This window comes from Oryctolagus cuniculus, chromosome Y (assembly GCF_051225735.1).
Source record: "Oryctolagus cuniculus isolate XC-2025 breed Fujian yellow rabbit chromosome Y, ASM5122573v1, whole genome shotgun sequence".
Lineage (NCBI taxonomy): Eukaryota > Metazoa > Chordata > Mammalia > Lagomorpha > Leporidae > Oryctolagus > Oryctolagus cuniculus.
The window spans coordinates 18,778,657-18,800,251 of NC_142889.1; the positions used below are offsets into that span (position 1 = coordinate 18,778,657).

Here is a 21,595-nt window from a genome sequence, read left to right on the forward strand (position 1 = left end):
CCTCTCTCTATGTGTAACATTACCTCTCAAAATAAATAAATAAATCTTTTTTTAAAAAATTGTATCTAATGTTGTGAACTAACTGTGCATACACAATTAGTTAAGCAAGAAGAATAACAAAAAATAATAAGGAAGAGGAGAATGAGGAGGGGAATGCTGAGATAATGTGGTACAATAAGAGAATGAAAATGTTTCAGGGCTGGCGCCATGGGATATTGGCTAAAGCCACCTCCTGCAGTGCCAGCATCCCATATGGGCATCAGTTCTAGTCCCGGCTGCTCTTCTTTCAATCAAGCTCCCTGTCATGTCCTGGGAAAGCAGTAGAAGGTGGCCCAGCTCCTTGGTCCCCTGCACCTGTGTGTGAGACCCAGAAGAAGCTCCTGGCTCCTGGCTTCAGATTTGCATAGCTCTGGGTGTTGTGGCCATTTGGGAAGTAAATCAGTGGATGGAAGATTTTCTCTCTCTCTCTCTCTCTCAGCCACTGCCTCTGCCTCTGCCTCTCTGTAACTCTGCCTTTCAGGTAAATAAAAAAAATCTTAAAAAAAAGAAAAAGAAAGAAAATGATCCAAGGAGAAGGAAGTAGCAAAACAGCTGAATGCTGTTGCGAGTTTAAGATAAAGGCAGGGAAGTGACATTGACTTAGACAAGATTGAAGTTGTTGGCGATATTGCTTAGCACAGCTTCTATGAAATGATGAGGATAAAGTCCAATTAGAGTAGACTGATGAGATGAGAGGATAAAAAGTGAGGGAATGAAAGAATGACTGTAGAAAGCACTTTAGGGAAAGAAAGGAGAGAATTGAAGTTGTAACTCTAAAGGAGGTGTGATCAAGGAAACATCTTTTTCTCTTCCCTCCCTCCTCCCCCTCTCCTTTTTCCTCCCTCCATTCCTCCCTTTTTTCCTTCTTTCCTTCCTTCTTTTCTGCATAAATACTTAATAGAGAGGGGAATTTTTTGCAGAAGTAGTTGAGGGTGTCATCAAAAACCCAAAGTGAGAAGCCTATAGAATCAGGAACACATCATCTGTTGAAAGAGGAGAGAGAAGGTAGAATTTATATGTGGGGAAGGTGTCTTGCATGGTAGGAATATTAGAATTCCCAACTCATTCATTATACTTGCTCAATGAAGTATGATCCAGGTCATCAGTAGACAGTAAGGGACAGTCAGGGGTGATACAAATTTCAGGAGGAAAAGGGTTTGGAAAAGTAACATGGATAGTGGAGAAACCAATGTCCTTGGGAAGTATAGTGTAATACTCACCAGTGTTGAGTTCCCATTTGAATCTGAGATTACAAATAAAAATGGGTTCATTTCTCCTGACTCAGCTTCCCACCATTGGCATTCTGAGCTGCTGCCACTGCTGCTCTTACCACCACAACCATGATCTCCTTAACAGACACCCAGAAAATTGGAATGGGATTACAGGATTTGGAGTGTTTTTCCTATTCTTTGGAATGGTTCTTTTTTGACAAAGTGTTACTTCCTATTGAAATGTTTTGTTTGTGGCTGGCTTGGCTTTTGTAATTGGTTTAGAAAGAACATTCAGATTCTTCTTTCAAACACATAAAATGAAAGCCACTGGATTTTTCCTGGGTGGTGTATTTGTAGTCCTCATCAGTTGGCCTTTGGTAGGTGTGTTTTTCAAAACTTATGGATTCTTTCTCTTGTTCAGGGGCTTTTCCTGTGGTGGTTGACTTTATTAGAAGAGTGCCAGTGCTTGGATATCTCTGAAATTTACCTGGAACTAGATCATTTGTGAATAAAGTTGGAGAAAGCAACAATATGATATAACAAAAAGTGAATTTGAAGAATCATTTAAAATATTATTTATAAAGTTCTTTGAAGAATATTCAGCACAAAATTAAATTTCATGAAGTAGCTTTTAATGTTCTTTACAGAAGTTTAAAATGTATAGCCTACAAAGTACCAACAGCAGTTAGCAAAGAAGCAATGAAAAAACAGGCCTTCTAATCAAGTGACCGGAAGTCAGTAAGCAAACTGAGGGAGAGGAAATCATGTTGCAATGTGTATTGAGACTCCTGAAGGCTGTCTTCATTGTTTCCACCAAGTATGATTTTTTTTTTTTGCAAGTTCAGAAGCACCCATAGGCATTTGCTTTGTAGAAATGTCCACTACAATGGGAAATATATTTCCAATGCATTGTACCTTTGAAAGTGTTGCATGAGTTAGATTAGATTATATCCTTTTGATGTATTAAAACCAAGGGAAACCCAGTTTTCATGTACGAATTGCTTTTTTTTTTTTTTGTAAATATGTGGTTAAAATAAAACTTTTATGGTCTTTCTGAATCTTAATTTTTTACAGCCAGATGTAAATCTGAACTTTGTAATAGTCTTTTTTTCTGGAATAGGCAGAGGTCTATTAGTTCTCTTACTTCCTAAATTACAGCTGACTAAGCACTTTTCTGGTCAACCACACACTCTGGAAGTGTGGATGCTTCTTTGGACTCTGACCTCCTGAGTTTCTGTATCCTTCATTACATGTTAATATTTAATAGAAAGCATTTTTGACCATGAAGAGGTCTGTTATGAAACTTGTCTCATTAAATATTCTTCTACTTAATGATACCAAATGATGCAAACCAAGTAGATTTTTCTACATCATGATGTGGTTTTTCTTCATTCTTTTATTTTTTTAATTTTAGCTGTGGTTTTACTATTTTGTTTTTAATTAATTAAAATTTACTTTTAATAATGTTTACTTTAAGACATATAACATATTAAAATGTTAAACTTATAACTTATTAAAAGCAGTTCATTTAATCTGAATCTTCATTTATTTTCACCTTTTTCATAATATACAAAAATGAGTATATATGATGTATGCTTCATATGATCATTCTTTGGGTTAAGGAAATGGAAAAAAATATTTTAAGTTCACATCCTAAGGTTATTTTATTAGAATTAAACTGGCCATGGTTACCTAAAAATATGACACACAAAAAAAAAGGTGAGAAGTTGCTGATTGACAGCAAGAAACACAGTTGTTTCTTTTATAATAGATGTGGAAACACATTTCAACAGGCACAGTACTATTTGTTTTATCATGAATGTTTGTGCTATTTATTTTTAAACACTTTCAAAGCTTTTTAACACATAAAATCCTAATTGAAATTTGTGGTATTATTTACAAACATGTCTACAAACTATATTACAACTTGTATTATCTTTAGTAAATCTTTTGATGCACGTAGAATTCCTAACCTTGTTCATCTAAAGAAAGAAAGACTTGGTACATAGTCTGATGGTTCAGTTTTGGAGATTTCTGTCTTTTTGGAAACTTTCATTTGACTTAAGATGTATCTGTGAAAATGGCGATGTATGGAGACTCCTACCTCAATCATTCATGGAATAAAAGACCTCAAGTTGTGTTTAATATTCTTCAAAAATTAATATCCTCACTTGGGCAATGTCAAATGTATATACATTGAGTGTTGTCTTATATAGGTGCCCTGTAGGACTCTGTTAAACATATTTTTGACTGATTCATATCATTGACAGTGGGTCAATTATTTTCAGAGTAAGAAGAGTATCTGTTGATGTAAGGCACATCTATATTGTTTCACTTCTTTGTAGACATGTATTTCTTATAAAATGTTGCACTGTAACAGAGATACCTTTTCAACAAAAAAATAAGAATAGAAATAGTAGAGGGAGGAAGAAGGGTGGGAGTATGGGCAGGAGGGAGGATAGGGTGAAGGGAATCACTGTGCTCCCAAATTTGTATATATGAAATGTATGAAGTTTGTACACACTAAATTTTTTTAAAGTAAGGAAAACACAATGAGCACCCATGCACCTTCACTAAGTTCAACACTTGCTACAGTTTTGTGGGTTTTGCTTCATCTATTTATGTGTGCATTTTCTGTGAACCACTTCAGAGTTGCAGACATCATGACAGTGCATACTCAGAATGCCTGCCTCAGAAATAAAAGCCAACATTTATAGTCTCAATGATCACCATTTAGCCTCCTTGAAATGTGCCTGAGAAGTCAGCAGAAATTGCCCCAAATTCTTGGGTTGCTGCTACCCACATAGGAGACCAGAATAAAGTTCTTGGCTCCTGGCTTATGCTTGGCCCAGACCTGGTTATTGTGGGCATTTGGGTAGTGAACCAGCAGATGAAAGATATTTCCCTATCTCTCCTCTTTCCTCTTTTCTCTCTCTCTCTTGTGCTCTCACTCTCACTTTCTCTCCATGTGTGTTGCTATCCCTTTCAAATGAATGAATGAATAAATGAATGAATGAATATTTGAAAAGATACAGTTCAAAGAGTGGAAGACAAGTGCCATGTGAGGAAACAGTAGAGGAATTGTATTTAAAATTTATCAAAAACTTAATCAACAATAAGAAAATAAACTCTTCAATTTAAACAGTTGAAAAAATGTGAAAAGTCACTTTCTTTTAAACATTTTATTTATTTATTTGAAAGGTAGAGTTACAGACAGTGAGAGGGAGAGTCAGAGAGAAAGGTCTTCCTTCCGTTGGTTCACTCCCAAATGGCCACAATGGCTGGAGCTGTGCCAATCTGAAGCCAGGATCCAGGTGCTTCTTCCTGGTCTCCCATGTGGGTGCAGGGGCCCAAGGACTTGGGTCATGTTCTGCTATCCCAGGCCATAGCAGAGAGCTGGATTGGTCACTCTCACATTACATATTAGAAATAAGTGAAAGGCTTTCCAATCTGGCTGAAAAGCCCATGAGAGTATTTCAGGCATGGAAAGCCAAGACACTCTGGCAAAAAAAAAAAAAAAAAAAAAAAAAAAAAAAAAAAAAAAAAAAAAAACACAAACCCTAAATGAAAGATCTCTGTGAGTGAGATCCCAGTGGAAAGAACAGGTCTTCAAAGAAGGAGGTACCTTTCTCTGAAGGGAGGAGAGAACCTCCACTTTGACTATGACCTTGTGTAAACAAGATAAGAGTCGGAGAACTCAAGGGGCTTCCATAGCCGTGGAAACTCATGACTGGTGCATAGGGAGATTACTGATGCCATAAACAGGAGTGTCAATTTGTAAAGTCAACAACAGGAGTCACTGTGCACTTACTCCTCATGTAGGATCTCTGTCCTTAATGTGCTGTACATTGAGACTTAATGCTATAATGAGTACTCAAACAGTATATTTCACTTTGTGTTTCTTTGGGGGTGCAAACTGCTGAAAGCTTTACTTAATGTATACTAACCTGATCTTCTGAAAAAAAAAAAAAGAAGAAGAAGAAATTATCAATTCCCAACTTGACTCTCACTGGGATTAAACATGACAATAGGTCTGATCTGATTTCATCATCATTTAAAAAAATCATCTATTATTTTTCCCTTTATGTTTCTGTGTGTTAGCAAACTGTTGAAATCTTTACTTAATGTATGCTAAACTGATCTGTATATAAAGAGAATCGAAAATGAATCCTCATGTGAATGGAAGGGGAGAGGGAGTGGGAAAGGGGAGGGTTGCGGGTGGGAGGGGCGTTATGGGGGGGAAGCCATTGTAATCCATAAGCCATACTTTGGAAATTTATATTCATTAAATAAAAGTTAAAAAAAAAGAAATAAGTGAATAGATGCAGTGAACTGGAGCCACTCTTGAGCACTGATTTCCAGATTTTTTTTTTTTTTTTTTTGACAGGCAGAGTGGACAGTGAGAGAGAGAGACAGAGAGAGAAAGGTCTTTCTTTGCCATCGGTTCACCCTCCAATGGCCGCTGCAGCTGGTGCACTGCAGCCGGCACACCACGCTGATCCAATGGCAGGATCCAGGTACTTATCCTGGTCTCCAATGGGGTGCAGGGCCCAAGCACTTGGGCTATCCTCCACTGCACTCCCTGGCCACAGCAGAGAGCTGGCCTGGAAGAGGGGCAACAGGGACAGAATCCGGCACCCCGACTAGGACTAGAACCTGGTGTGCCGGTGCTGCAAGGCAGAGGATTAGCCTAGTGAGCCACGGTGCTGGCCCTCCAGCTTTCTTATAGATTGTCCTCTAAGCATCTCATGAAGACAAAAGAAGTGGACAGTCTCATTTGTCTCTGCTTTGAACAAGGCTTATTCATACTTGCAGACCCTGGGAGGCAGTGGAAATGTCTCAAGTAAGTCTTATGCCTAAGTGTGAGACATGGATTGCATTCTTCACTTCTGGCTTCAGCCTGGTACAGTTCTGGAAATGCACATTTGACAGCAATCTCCTATTAGACAAGATCCCCTCTGATAAATCTTGTCTAGCAGAATACCACCTAGCACTCCCAGAATACTAGCTTTTTTTTTTTTTATAAAAAATCTTCAGCAAATGTCCCAGAGAATATTCTGTTGAGACTGATTTATATCACATGCTATAAGTCCATTGTAAAATAATTGCTAAAGAAGTAAATGTTAATCATAACACATTTCAATCTTAAGCATAATGCTCTTTTTAAAAATAATCTTTTCACTCTCATGTCCAGCTGTAGATTAGCTTTTTCCAAAGTCTCATGTTATATGAAGTCAATTTTTTTTAAATGAAAGTTGAAAATTGTTTCTTTTTCAAATTGCTATCATTTTTTTCTATGAGACTCAGGAGTTTAAAATTCTGCCTATGGGGTCCATTGATGTGTTGCAGTAAACTAAATCTCTGCCTGTGGTGCTGGTATCCTATATTGGTGTAGGTTCATGTCCTGCCCCTCTTTTGATCCAGCTCTTTGCTATGGCAAAGAAAAGCAGTGGAAAGTGGCCCAAGCACTTGGACCTCTGCACTTGTATGGGAAACCCCAAAAAAACTCCTGGCTCCTGGATTCAGATCAGCCCAGCTCCAGCCATAGTGGCTGTTTGAGGAATGAATGAATGGATGGAAAATCTTTATCCCTGTGTCTTCCTATCTCTGTCTGTAACTCTACCTCTCAAATAAATAAATAACATCTTTAAAAATTCTTCATTTTGAAATATTGTGATATCATAAGGAAGCCTTTTTATTCTATGATAATAAATTCCAAGAAATTAAACAGCTCTGCCCCTTGAACACAAATAAAAGACTTGAAATTCAACATATTTTAGGGTTAATTCCTAAATGTGACTCTTAATAATAGCACAAAATACAGACTGCATATCATAAGAGGCAGTCAAAATTTGTTTATCAAGTCACATTTAATACTGACTGTAGTTTGAATACTACAAATGTAAAAAATTGTGTATAACTTATAACCACAAAGAAAAGTTACTCTGTTGTGATATAATCCATGTATTACCAAATTTATAAATGATCCAAACTTCAGAACAAATATTGACAGGTAGATTAATTGTAGTGATAGAGCATAGGAGGACATGTCTATTGAAAAGGGAAGTTTCAGTACAAAGAGACTGCTGATGATCAGTGAGATGGTGAAGAAAGAACCAGGAAGATCAGCATGGCTTGGGACAATTACATAAGGAAATGAAGATCTTGAACTAAAAGATTAAAAAGCTAGGGCTGGCACTGTGGTTTAGCAGGCAAAGCTGATGCTTGCAATGCCAGCATCCCATATGGGTGCTGGTTCAAATCCAGCTGCCCATTTCTGATCCAGCTCTCTGATGTGGTCTGGGAAAGCAGTAGAAGATGGCCCAAGTCCTTGGGCCCCTGCACCTGTGTGGGAGACCTGGAAGAAGTTCCTGGCTCCTGGCTTCAGATCCATGCAGCTCCAGGTGTTGTGGCCAATTAGGGAGTGAATCAGCAGATGGAAGACCTTTCTCTCTCTAGCTCACTCTCTCTCTCTCTCTCTCTCTGCCTCTCCTTATCTCTCTGTGTGTAACTCTGACTTTCAAATAAATAAGTAAATCCTTTTTAAAAAAAAGAGATTTAAAAGTCTATTTCAGAAGACTATCAAAGACCTGGTGACAGAGAGGGAGTGCTACAAAGAGCAAATTGCTAGAGGAGATCACAGAAGTCAGCTCTACCCTCTTGGAATGAAAGGGCTGAAATTTTGTTGCATCATTCAAAAATGCTTTATATAAATCTCTGAAAGTCTTCTTCACAGGAGACTAGCAGCTCAAAGTCCTTCCACTGAAAGAGGGAGAAGAGAGCAATTGCTATGTAATCTGCTATGCTAGCATTGGGAAACTTTGAAAGTATTGAAATGTCTGTTGTGCACATTACAGGGTAAAAGGGCACACAGGAACACATCCTATGTGAATAAACCCAATGCTAATCAAAATGGGGAAAAACTGTTCTGAGGTACAATCTCAAGGATGGATATTATCTGGTATAGAAAACTCTTGACATGGCAGATTTAGTACAAGAATTTAGCTGAATTTTGAAAGATTATATATAATATACAGTAACTTGTAATTTTGCTTTTCATGAGGTTGCGTGACCCTCAGTGTGAGGTTATAGCATAGATATGAGTCTACTACAGCTATTGAGTGAGGTGATCCCTGAGTATTTATTTGCATGTCACTGCAGTTTTGTATTCTCTTCTCACATTCACAGTTTATAGAACTCCAGTAAAATGCTACAATACCATATTTCTCCATGAAAAATGAGTCTGTGAAGATTCATGATTCATTTGTCAGTGAAGATCCACTCAAAGTGTTAGTAGTTTTATCCATAAATTTACACTTGATAAATTAAAAATGGATTATCAAATTATACAGAGGCATGGAAATTTGAAGTTATCAAGTTCTATATGGAAACAATAAAAAGTGATTTGGGAACCCAACTTAACAAATGTTCTAAATCACCTGAAATTTGCTCTTATTGTGAAAGATAAAACTTTAGTAAAATCTGAATAAAAGAAACAAATACAATATGCTGACCATTAGGGAATTATAATGAGAAAGCATCAACTATACATTAAGTGAATGCAAATTCACATATCAATAAAACAGAGGAAGTACACACCTATAAGGGTGTTAACAATATAAAACATCAATGACAATGACTATGCTTTACAAGTATACAAAACACCAGAAAGTCTTATTCATGGCAGGTGAGAATATATAGTGGTGCTTTACAAGATATCTTGACATGCTCTCATAAAAGCTACAATAGTATCAACATACAATGCAGCAACCATCTCCCTATTTATTTATCCAATTCCCATGAAAACAAACTTATGCCCACATATAACTCATTGGCTTTATTTACCATGACCTAACTTTTAAGACATAAAGATTCTTTCAGTAGGTTAACAGATAATCAAATTGTCACACTAGGTAAAGACTTGTGAGGCAGAAGATCCTTAATGTGCAGCCGCTTGGCATGGGGACCAACAGAAAAGGAAGAAACATAAAGTGGACACAGATAAATGGCACAGAGCCACCTGAAGGAATGCATGCCCTCTCAGACTAAGGACAGATGTCACCAAATGCTCATATGAGCTGAGACACAGGAATGGAGAGACTGCAGGACAAAAACAAAGTCACCCTGCAGGTCAGAAAGGTTAGAGACACTGAAGTCCTGAAGTGGGCTATATGGACAAGGGAATCAGTCATTCTTGTAAGTGGTAGATTCATTCAGCCAGCACATGCTGCAGGCACAATTGACAGAGTCTTCTAAGAGCTGGGCTGGATGACAGACAAAGATTCTTCAATGACAAGAGCTAAAGGACTGACAGGGTTCACAGTCACATAAAATGGTATACTTCAGAGAATACACTGGTTTCAGGATCATGATTAGAGACACACAGAGTCTGGCATAGTTACAGGCACATGGGGTTGGGGCCATTGGGAGGCAGATGGGGTCTGCAGGTATAGGATGTAGAAGCAAAGGTAGGAGTACCTGGTATTCCATATAAATCAGTTCTTGGAGAAAATTTATATGCTTCAGTGAATATGTTGGAATCAAAGGCAAAATCAATCATTTTGGGTTCATTCTTATAATTAAAATAAGAAACATAGAAAGAAACAGAGGGTAGACTGTGGCATAGCAGGTAAAGCCACTGCCTATAGTGTCAGGATCCCATATGGGTGCCGGTTCAAGTCCTGGCTACTCCACTTCTGATCTAGATCTCTGCTATGGCCTGGGAAAACAGTAGAAGATGGCTGAAGTGCTTGGGCCCCTGCACCCACATGGGAGACCTGGAGGAAGCTCCTGGCTCCTGGTTTCAGATCAGATCAGCACAGCCCTGGCTGTTACTGCCATTTGGGGAGTGAACAAGCTGATGGAAGACCTCTCTCTCTGTCTTTCTCTCTCTCTCTTCTCTCTCTCTGCATCTGCCTCTTTCTCTTTGTAACTCTGCCTTTCAAATAAATAAATAAATAAATCTTTAAAAAAAGACTGTCTTGGGGCTGGCTCCGTGGCACAGTAGGTTAATCCTCTGTGGTGCCAGCATCCCATATGTGCACCAGTTCTAGTCCTGGCTACTCCTCTTCCAATCCAGCTCTCTGTTGTGGCCTAGAAAAGCAGTAAAAGATGGCCCAATTGCTTTCCCCTGCACCCACATGGGAGACCAGGAAGAAGCACTTGGCTCCTGGCTTCAGATCAGTACAGTTCTGGCCATTGCAGCCACCTGGGGAATGAACCAGTGGAAGGAAAGCCTTTCTCTCTCTCTCTCTAACTCTACCTGTAAAATAAATAAATAAAATCTTCTTTAAAACAAAAAACTAACAGCACAATAAACAAAGAACATTGAAACCTTTTCCATGGGCTAGAGATCCTCTCACAGTCTCTCCTCAACAAATGTAGTGGAGATGTGGTCAGGAAAATAAAACATAAAGAAAATGTTAGATATAAGGAAAAATTTTTAAGAAGCTAAATTGTCAATATATGAAGATGACACTATTATCTACAAAGATAATCCAAAATAGTTCAAAAGTAAATCCAAACTGATAAATGAATTAAGCAAAATTACTGGATTAGCAAGCAATATATGCAATCAAGTGGGTCATTATGTGCCAGCAAGAAACAAACAGGAAGCAATTGTAAGTGACCAAATACAGGCCAGGAAAGAAATTCTTAAGGGAAATGAAACAAATGTAATATCTTTAAATATTCTTAATATATATTCAAGTGACCTAAGGGCAGAATAGAACAAGACTATGAAGACAAAGAAAGGCCCTGGATCCAATAGACATTTGTAAGTTGCAACTCATGAGCACTTTGTTGTTGCAGTTTACAGGACCCCAGTGCGTGGGGTCACCAGGGAGGTGACCCAACCCCCTGCTGTCTGCAGAGTAAGGCCATAGGAGGGTGAGATGGCTTCAAACTCTAGTCCAGGCTTCATCCTTCACTGTCCTCACTCTGCATGACCCCCAGTGACTGCCCCCATGCCAAGGACGATTCTGATTGGTTGCATCTCCTCTGATGTCATGTGCGCTTACTGGCTGTGAGAACTGTCTATTCAGCGCACCGGGACAACACTGCATAACCATGGTGATCTTCTTTGCTGGCTCCGCTATACTGGGCTTTCCAACTCTGCTGCTGAGAAAGGCCCCAGGTGGGTGAGGCTTGTCATTCTGTGAACATCTTGCACAACTGCAGTCTTCCGAAATGCAGAGGGAGGCCTTGGAAGCCGGGAAAGGGTAAGTGTGTGGGGCCATTCCACTTGGCCTGCAGGCTGGGAGCTCAGCCTACAGCCGGGACACCAGCCATTTTGTCTCACTCGGCACTCAGAGACTTCCGCTCAGACCTAGAGCTCCTTCCGTGCTGCTTGGGGTCCCCTCAACTTGTGTGGGGAGGATGGAACTGTCCTCAGGGAGAATTCAGAATGCATGTGTGGTGTTCCTGTGAGGAGAAACCATGATCTCTGGGGTCCTCTGTCCCTCCTTTCTGAGGGACAGATTTGAGGGAATCAGGATCTCAAGCCTACAACCTGGTCCTCCGGCATAGCTCTTCTAGGGATCTGGGCCCACTTTCTGTTGCTAGTAACACAGTATCACAGACTGTGAAAGTTACAGAAAACAGTTTTATTTGTCTTACGGTTTTGGTCAAATTTGGAGGGGCAGCATCTGATGATGGCCTTCTTATTGACAGAGCCCTGAGGTGGCTCAGAGACCATGTGGCCAGTAGGGGAGAGGCCAAATGTAAAAAGGCTTCTATAGCAGACACCCTGTTGAAAACCCATTAAACACTTTTTATAAAGTGCCACCTGGTACCACTCATTGATAGCTCATAATTGGATTTATTTTTCTGTGGGTTTCAGATGGGATAAACCATGTTAAGCCATACTATAAAGCCTGGCAGTAAATCCCTAAATGTTCATCTCTCTTCCCCACCTTGCCAAATGCCAAGTTCCTTACTGAAATTTCAACACTACAAAATATTTTCCCCTTGATATATTTAATTAAGCTTAAGCTTCTGTATTTTAATTGATTTTTTCTATAGAATGATCAATAAGTCTTTGAAAGGTTTATTTTCTGTTTGTATTTACTAGGAGAGAAAGTAGAAACTCCAGTGTAATATATATATATATATATATATATATATATATATATATATATATATAATGTGTATGTGTATATTATACACATACATTATATTATGTATAATATGTATAATGTGTATATATAATGTGTACATTATATATATGTGTGTGTGTATATATGTGTATATATATATGAAGTCCTGGAGTGGACATTTGAGCAGATGTTTGATTAAGAGGCTGCTTGGGATAGCCACATCCCATATCAGAGTGTCTGAGGTCTTCCCATGGTTCAAATCCAGTTTCCTGCTAATTCATTCTCTAACTGTAGGTGATGATGGCTCAAGTCTTTGGATCTTTGCTGCTCACAGGCAAACTGTAGATTTGGTTTCGGTCCCCTGTCTTCACTCTGGTCTAGTCTGGCCATTTCAGGCATTTGGAGGAGTGAACCAGTAGATGGAAAATCTGTCTTTCTCTGCAATTCAAATTAAAATAAATAAATTTTAAAAAAATCTGGGCACCTCTCCATGTCTCTGTCTACGTGCTGATGTCTTATCAGCATGACATAGAGTTGAGGCTTTCCTTGGAAAATTTAAAGTGATGTCTTCTCAATAAACCCTCTACTCTGCCATTGTCTGGGTTTTAAAACCATCTGTTGGTAATGACCCGAGATGCCCCCAGTGATCAAAGCCCCTAGGAGTGTGGTGTGCATAGCAGCTTCTGTGTCAGTCTACTTGGAGAACAGCAGGAGGAAGAACTTGTCATGGGAGTAGCTGGGTCCCTGAGACTGGGGCCTCTGCTGTATACCCTCCACCTAGATAGCTTACACCTTGGGAAAGTAAAACTTTTTTCTCCTTACTGTGGTTCCTATTCCTCAGAGACACTGTCAGCTAATTTAAAGGCTCATATTCAAGAGACAATGTTACAGTCGAATTTGAGTTGAATTGCTCTTGCCACCCCAAAAACGCTCCAAGAGACCTTCTCTCATGTAATTAACAAAGGGTAAAGTTTATTGATGTTCCGACATGTCGGGGCCCCCGTCCCAGTACAGGTGAGCGGCCTCAAATAGTCTTGGGTTGGGGTTTTTATACACATTGAAACAAAGAAAATCAATCATTGCATAGAGCAGACAGTGGTATAGAGTAAACAATTGATACAAGTTAAGTGATTTTACAACCAGTTGATTTATGAATACAGGGAGTGATACCTAGGAATGCAGCTGAATGGCGACAAGGGACACATGGTGGAGTCAGGGGTCCAGGAGGCAGAGATATATGGTGACTTCTTCTATCTCACTTAGGTGAAACTGAGGTTACTGCTCACATTGGGGTAATTTACTGACTAATGGCTATGCAGAGCAAGTCTAACAAGGTCAGGAAAGTTCACCAGAGGAGGTTGGGGGGGAGCAGCTTTTAACTTTTTAACCCTTCAACAAGATAGAAGTAATTCATGCACTCTGTATTCTCTCAGCTTTGTGAAGGGAAAAAATAAAAATTTGACAAAAGCAGAAGAAAACCATCATAGCTAAGTGATGTGAAACCTAGAAAGCAAATGTGCTTTGGATGCACAGCAGTTTGATTTTACATTTACAGAGTTGATCTTATCAGAGCATGGTTTGTGTAAATGGAGAATAGGAAGATCAGATTCTGTTGGATGAGAAAAATTTGTGAATTTAAAGAGTTTATTTCAGTTCCTGGTATAATAAAATATTTGTTTGGACTTGCCTTAACTTTCTGGCACAGACATCCAGATCCAGAGACACTGGAAATTTCCTGAGTGATAGAGGTGGCTTTTTTTAAAAAAATTTATTTACTTATTTGAAAGTCAGAGTTACACAAAGAGAGAAGGAATGGCAGAGAAATATAGAGAGAGGTCTTCCATCCACTAATTCACCCCTTGGATGACCACAACAGCAGGTGGAGCTGTGCTCTGATCTGAAGGGGGTGGTTTTGATTCTGCATGACACATACTTTTAAGATAGTAGCTAAGTTTATGCTAATGAGGTGACTGGGCAGGATCCCTAGATAACATCACAATGGAGACCAGTAAACAGAAAAAGCAAACACTGGCTTTTCCACTGGCATATGCGGGAGGACTGTTGTGGCACTGAGCACTTAGCCTTTGAGGCCTCTGCTGACTCTAGATGGTGGTACAACTGAATTGTTTGGCAATTAATAGGTATTGGAGAATTGGTTAGTGTTCAACAAACATCTCATGTTTGATGTTAAAACTAATGTCAAAGACACCCTGGGTCAGAACCTTAAACTCATTTTGGGTGAGTGTTGAGCTGCTACTCTAGTTTTGGATAATTCCGCATTACTGAAAGTGTGCAGCCTCCAGAGTTACATTTTCTGGTTGTTAATGTTTCATTCATTCTCCAGCTGGCATAAGCTTCACATCTCCACAGTCAGAGTGATTGTCAAGGCTTGGAAACCTGTTTAAGCTTCTGCATTTGGGTTCCTTTGTGAACTGTGGATTAAGCAGGCTGCTTCCCAGAGCTATTCTCCTTTATGTGCTTTGTAGAAGCTTGCTGCAATCTAATTATACTTTGCCCAATTATTTAGGAATTATGTACTGTCATTTGAGTGTTAGATTTTTATGTTCTTGCATGGAACCTGAGTTTATTCAATAAGGCATGAAAAGGGAAAGAGAATTTTTTAAAGATTTTTTATGTATTTATTTATTTATTTATTTGAAATGCAAAGTTACAGAGAGAGAGGCAGAGAAAGAGAAATCTCCCATCTACTTGGCTCATACCCCAGTGGCTGGAAAGGCTAATGCTGTGTCAGTCCATAGCCAGGAGCCAGAAGCTTCTGGCCATCCCACATGGGAGCAGGGACCCAAGCATTTGGGCCATCTTATGCTGATTTCCAGGTGAATTAGAGAGCTGGATTGGAAATGGAGTGCCCATATGGGACACTAGTACTGCAGTAAGGGGTTTTACCTACTATGTCACAGCGCCAGCCCCAGGGAAAGAGAATGCTTGACATCTTTCTTTTCTGCCAAGTTTCAAGAACAACATAGTGTTGTCCCCAGGATAAATGGGCCTTGGTCAGTTTAGGTGTCTTCCTGATCTTTTCTATTTCTCCCCCCAGAGATGATCAAATCTTGATTCTTTGGGATGTTCTTTGAAGCTTATTGTCAGTTTCTACCTTTTTTAAAAATATTTTTATTTATTTATTTGAAGGTCAGAGTTACACAGAGAGAGGAGAGGCAGAGAGAGAGAGAGAGAGAGAGAGAGAGAGGTCTTCCATTCACTGGTTCATTCCCCAGTTGGCTGCAATGGCTGGAGCTGAGCCAGTCCAAAGCCAGGAGCCAAGAGCTTCTTCTGGTCTCCCACACAGGTGCAGGGGCCAAGACCTTGGGCCATCTTCTGCTTTCCCAGGCCATAGCAGAGAGCTGGATTGAAAGTGGAGCAGCCGGACTCAAACCAGTGCCCATATGGGATGCTGACACTGCAGGTGGTGGCTTTACCTGCTATGCCATGACACCAGCTCCTCTGCCTTTTGTGAACTGTCCAATTTCATGTTAACCTATTGATACTAAAGTAATGCTGCTTCCCCCAAAATTTTTCACATGCAGCATGCTGCTGTTTGAGGCTGTGGTTCACCAAATTCTCTCATTGCTTCTGTATTTTATGGCATTTGGCTTGTTTTAAGTTTATATTTGATGTTGATGACAGTGTTTGTTTTTTTTTTAATTCTTGAAGAACTAATGCATGGTAAAGCTTTGTACATAATGGGAAAATTTTGTTGTTTTATACATGGTGAATAAGTTCAAATTTAGTAGGAAGTGTTGATAGATTAATATATAACTTTTCATATATGCATTTATTTGTTTTACAATTTGCCAAAACTTAGAGTGGACTTAATTATTGATTTTCCCATCTTGTGTTAATTAGCATCTCTGAATGATTACACTAAATAATAGGAATCACTTGCTTGTTATGTGTACTGTTGTGTTTATACGTTTAACAATGGTGTGTCAATATTTTGCCTTGCAATTCTGTAAGTTTTTGCATTAATTAGTATGATGCTCTGTTACATGTATAGTTATGAAGCATTGTAATTCCTTTTTAGACAACTGCCTGCTGTATCTTATGTAACCTTTGCAAATTTTTTCTGATCTAAATCCTGATTTGTCTGAAATGGATATAGATATTCCAAGTTCGTTTGGACTGGTGTTATAATGCTCTATATTTCTGTATGTATTTAAATTTGTATCTTTATGCTTATATCTTTTTTTAAAGATTGAGAGAGAGAGAGAGAGAGATTTTCCATATGCTGATTCACTCTCCAGATGGCTACAATGCCTGGGAATGGTTAGGCCCAAGACAGGAACTTCTTTGAGGTCTCTTATGCAGGTGGCATGGCCTAAGCACTTGGGCCATCCTCCTCTGCTTTTTCTAGTCCATTAGCAGAGAGCTGGATTGGAAGTGGAGTAGCTGGGACATGAACTGGCACCCATATCAGATACTGACATCGCAGGTGGTGGCTTTACCCATGATGCCACCATGCCAGCACCTATGCTTACCTTTTAAAATACATATTTATATAACTTAAGTTGACAAACATAAGTTTACCATATAAAATGAAGTTTGGAAATACTTATACATTGTAGAACAGATACATTAAGCTATTTATGATATGTATATTATCACAAACCTATTTTTAAAGGTTTATTATTTATTTAAAAGGCAAAGTTACAGAGAGAGAAAGAAGCAGAGGAGGCAGAGAGAGAAATATTTCTTCTGTTGGTTAACTCCCCAAAGGCCACATGGGCAGGGCTGGACCAGGCCAAAGCCAGCAGACTGGAACTCCATCTGGGTCTCCAATGTGAGTGGCAGGGGCTCAGGGACTTGGGTCATCTTCGCTGCCTTCCCAGTTGAATTAGCAAGAAACCAGATCAGAAGCAGAGCAACTAGGTCCTGAACCAGTCCTCATGGAATGTCAGTATGGCAGATGGTGGCTTAATCCACTATGCCAAAACTAGCCCCACATACCTATATTTCTTATGGTGAAAACACTTAAATTTTAATCTCTTAGTTAATTTCCATAATAGAGTACATTGTTATAATTATTGTCACTGTATTGTACATCAGATCTCTTGAACATATTCCTCTTACACAAATGAAATTGATTCTCCTTGGACCAATGTGATCTCAAATTCCCTCTATATTTAATTTTTTTGTAGACAACATAATGTTGTACTTTTAATTTTCTTGTTACTTTTTTAATATTTATTTATTTATTTTAAAGGTGGAGTTTACAGAGAGAGGCAAAGACAGAGAGAAAGAGATCTTCATCTGCTGGTCCATTCCTCAAATGGCCATAATGGCCAGGGCTGGGCCAGGATGAAACCAGGAGCCAGAAGCTTCCTCTCAGTCTCTCATTGTGGGTACAGGAAACACAAGTACCTGGTTTCATATTTTTCTGCTTTCCCAGGTGCATTAGCAGGGAACTGGATTGGAAGTAGAACAGCTGGACTTGAACCACTGCCCAAAGGGGATGTTGGCATTGACTTAACCACTGTGCCACAGTGCTGGCACCTGCTACTGTATTTTTTGATACATTTAGATAATATACATTTAAGGTTATTGATATAGTTGGATTAATATTTCCCATAATTATTCTTGTTCTAGTTCTTATTTTCCTAAAATATTATTTTTTGTTTATATGAAAGACAGAGAAAAATCTTCCATATGCTATTTCACCCCCCATATCACTCCAACAGTCATGGCTAGGCCAGTAAAGTCAGGAGACAGGAACTCCATCTGGGTTCCTACCTGTATGGAATAACCCAAGTATTTGAGCCATTACCTGGTGCCTTCTAGGATGTGCATTAACAGGAAGTTGAATCAGAAACCATGTAACCAAACTAAATCCAGGAACTTCAATATAGGTTGTGATCATCACAAATGGGCATCTTAACATACCAAACACCCACTACAGTTTTTGTTTTTTAAAAAAATTCTGCCTTTATTTTTATTTTTAAAACACATTTCTGTTTCATTATCTATCATATTTGGAGCATAGAGAGATAGAGAGATGTACCATCTGCTGGGTCACTCCCCAAATGCCTGCAATAGTTTGGGCTGGGCCTGGCCAATGCCTGGATCTTAGAGTAGACAGGGATCAAAGTATTTGAGCCATCTCTTGCTTCTCACAGAGTGTGTATTAGCAGGAAGCTGGAATTGGGAGTAGAACCTGGACTCAAACAGGCACTCTAATATGGGATGAGGGCATTTCAAGTAATTATGCTATGCCTACTCCTCTCTTCTCACTATTTTAAGGTTTATTTAATATATTTGAAAGGCAGAATTAGAGAGAGAAAGAGAGGCATTCCATTTGCTGGTTCACCCCCCAAATGACTGCAATGGCCGGGGGCTGGGCCAGGAGCTTCTTCTGGTTCCCCCATGTGGATGCAGGGGCCCAACCACTTGGCCTATCCTCTGTTGCTTTCCCAGGTCATTAGCAGAGAATAGGACCAGAAGTGGAGCAGCCAAGAATTGGATTGATGCTCATGGGGTTATAAGATCTGGCATTGCAGGCAGGTAAAGCCACTGCCTGTGACACTGGCATCCCTTAGGGGCACCAGTTTGAGTCCCAGCTGCTCTGCTGCCAATCCAGTTCTCTGCTAATGTGCCTGGGAAAGAATTGAAATATGTCCCAAGTCCATGGGCCCCAACATCCACATGGGAGACCAGAAGAATTTCCTGGATCCTGGCATTTGACTGGCCCAGCTTTGACTGTTGAGGTCATTTGGAGAGTGAACCAGCAAATAGAAGATTTCTTTCTCCCTCTCTCTTTCTCTCTCTAAGTCTACCTTTCAAGTGAATGAATAAATCTTAAAAAAAAAACCTGCTTTATGTGATCTGACATCTAAGATTATGTTTCTCTTTTTCTGGAATTAATTCCTTTTCTGTTTATTTGTTTGAGAGACTTACAGAGACTTCCCATCCACAGAATTACTCCCCAGATGCTCACAACTGCCATGTTAGAGGCAAGACAATACTGGGAGCTGGAAATTAAATCCAGATTTTCCATGTGGGTTTCATGAGCTTAACCACTTGAGCCATCACCATGGCTTCTTAGGATCTGCATTAGGAGGAAGCTGGAGTCATGGGCCATATCCGTATCCAGAAATTGAACCCAGGTACTCCAGTGAAGAACACAGGCTTCTGTACTGTTAGGCAAAATCCCACCCCCATTCTGTGTTTTAACTGTGAGCCACAGATGCAGAGTTGAACATCCTGCCAGTAATTTGACAACTGTATTAACAATGAGTTAAACAGTGTAAAGATCCTTCCATCTGGCTTAAAGGTTAGTTTTACATTACTGGAATTTTCAGAACACCTGACTACTTAGTTGTCAGTCATGTAAGGACTGATTAGAAAATCCAAGGGGGGAGCTGGCATTGTGGGATAGCAGGTCAGGCCACTACCTGCCATGCCAGTATTACATATTGTAATATCATACACCAGTTTGAACCCTGATTCTTCCACTCCTAATCCAGATCTTGCTAATATGCCTAAGAAAGCAGTAAAAGCAGTAGAAGATGGTCCAAGTACTTGGGATCTGGCTCTCATATGGAGACCCAGATGAAGCTGCTTGCTTTAACTTGGCCCAGCCCTTGCTGTTGCAGCCATCTGGGGGATGAACCAGTGGGTGGATGATCTCTCTCTTTTTCTGTCTCTACTTCTCTCTCTAGGGTAGCTTATTGCTTTGGTTTTAAATAATTTTCATCAATTTTAATAACATAAGGCCTGTCAAAGAAATAAGTGTATCTTTCAAAAAAAAAAAAAAAAGAAAGAAAGAAACCACACATAAAATAAATGAGTGGCCTGCATTGTGGTACAGCAAGTTAAGCTACTGCTGAGACACTGGCATCCAATATGAATTCTGGCTGTTCCACTTCCAATCTAGCTACTTCCAGTGTGCCTGGGAAAGCAAGAGAAGATGGCCTCAGTGCTTGGGCTCCTATACCCCACATGGAAGGACCAAGCCAGCCCCAGCTGTTGTGGCCATTTGAGAAATAAATGAGTGGATGGAAAGTATGCTTTCTCCCTCTTTCTGTAAGTCTGCCTTTCAAATAAGTAGATAAATCATTTAAAAAGAGAACATCTAAGGAGAAAGACCACCTTGACATTTTTGTTAAGATTGTATGTTTTATTAAGATTGTTAAGATTGTATGTTTTATTAATCCCTAAGAGTGCTGGAGGACACTGGCTCCTGTTTTTAATGATACTATATCTAGGATTGTTTCCTCATTTCTTTTTTAGATAGTTCATTGTTAGTGTATACAGATGCTTCCAATTTTTAACATTTTATTTAAATAATTTTTGATTATACATTACTGTAGTGTACAATGCATTTTTTTTAAGATTTTCTTTGTTTGAAAGGCAGAGTTATACAAAGACAGGGAGAGACAGCAAGATAAATCTCTATCCAAAGAACTTGAGGCATGTTCTGTTGCTTTCTCAGGCACATTAGCATGAAGGTGAATCAGAAGTGGATCAGCCTGATCTTAAACTGGCACTCATATGGGATGCTGGTGTCACAGGCAGTTGTTTAACCCATAGTTAACAAGGGGATGCCTATTTTGGGATTTAAAATAAAAATTTTACATTATAATGGCATGGATAATAAACATCTGAATGGCCTTCAAAACACATAATTGCATGAATCATTTGTAAGAGACTCACATTCCATTGAATTTAATTCTTTTTAGCTAATTTGTCATTAATATGTGACAGTTGCCAACAGAATTAAGAATTCATGAAGCATACAAACATTAAAGTTGATTCCCAGAGAAAATTCGGAAATGACAGTGAGTAGTTGTATGTACCCTTATGTTATTAAAATTGATGAAAATTATTTAAAACCCAAACAAGAAACTTTCCTAGTAAAATCTCTGGAAATGTTCCAAAAGACATACTGAAGAGCCAAAGTGACTCCATTTTTAAACAATAAAAAAAGCAGCCTCCATTTCCCATAGCAGACCCGAGTCCTTGTAAAAGCAGGCATTCAGGCATTCCGGAGACATCAAAGCTTACCAGGGACAGCTAGCTCAGTAGACCAAGGACAGCACAGTAGAGATTGCTGAACAAAGTAACTCCGTGTGCCCAAAGCTTCCATGCTGTAAGCCCCCTGCTGTAACGCCCTGTACCCAAAGCTTCCATGCTGTATGTAACTCTTTTTTCCTGCTGATGTAGCCCTTTTTTCCTTTAAAAACTCTCCCAAAGAAAGACCGGGGCCTCACTCCTTCCTCCTCTGTGCTGGTTGGT

The 21,595-nt window shown here is 39.4% G+C and overlaps 2 pseudogenes; both read left to right on the plus strand.

Annotated features, from left to right (window-relative positions):
• Positions 1-21,595, plus strand: part of LOC149119322 (uncharacterized) — a 221,544-nt pseudogene that overhangs the window by 28,541 nt on the left and 171,408 nt on the right.
• Positions 1,380-1,790, plus strand: LOC149119324 (vesicle transport protein GOT1B pseudogene; annotated as a pseudogene).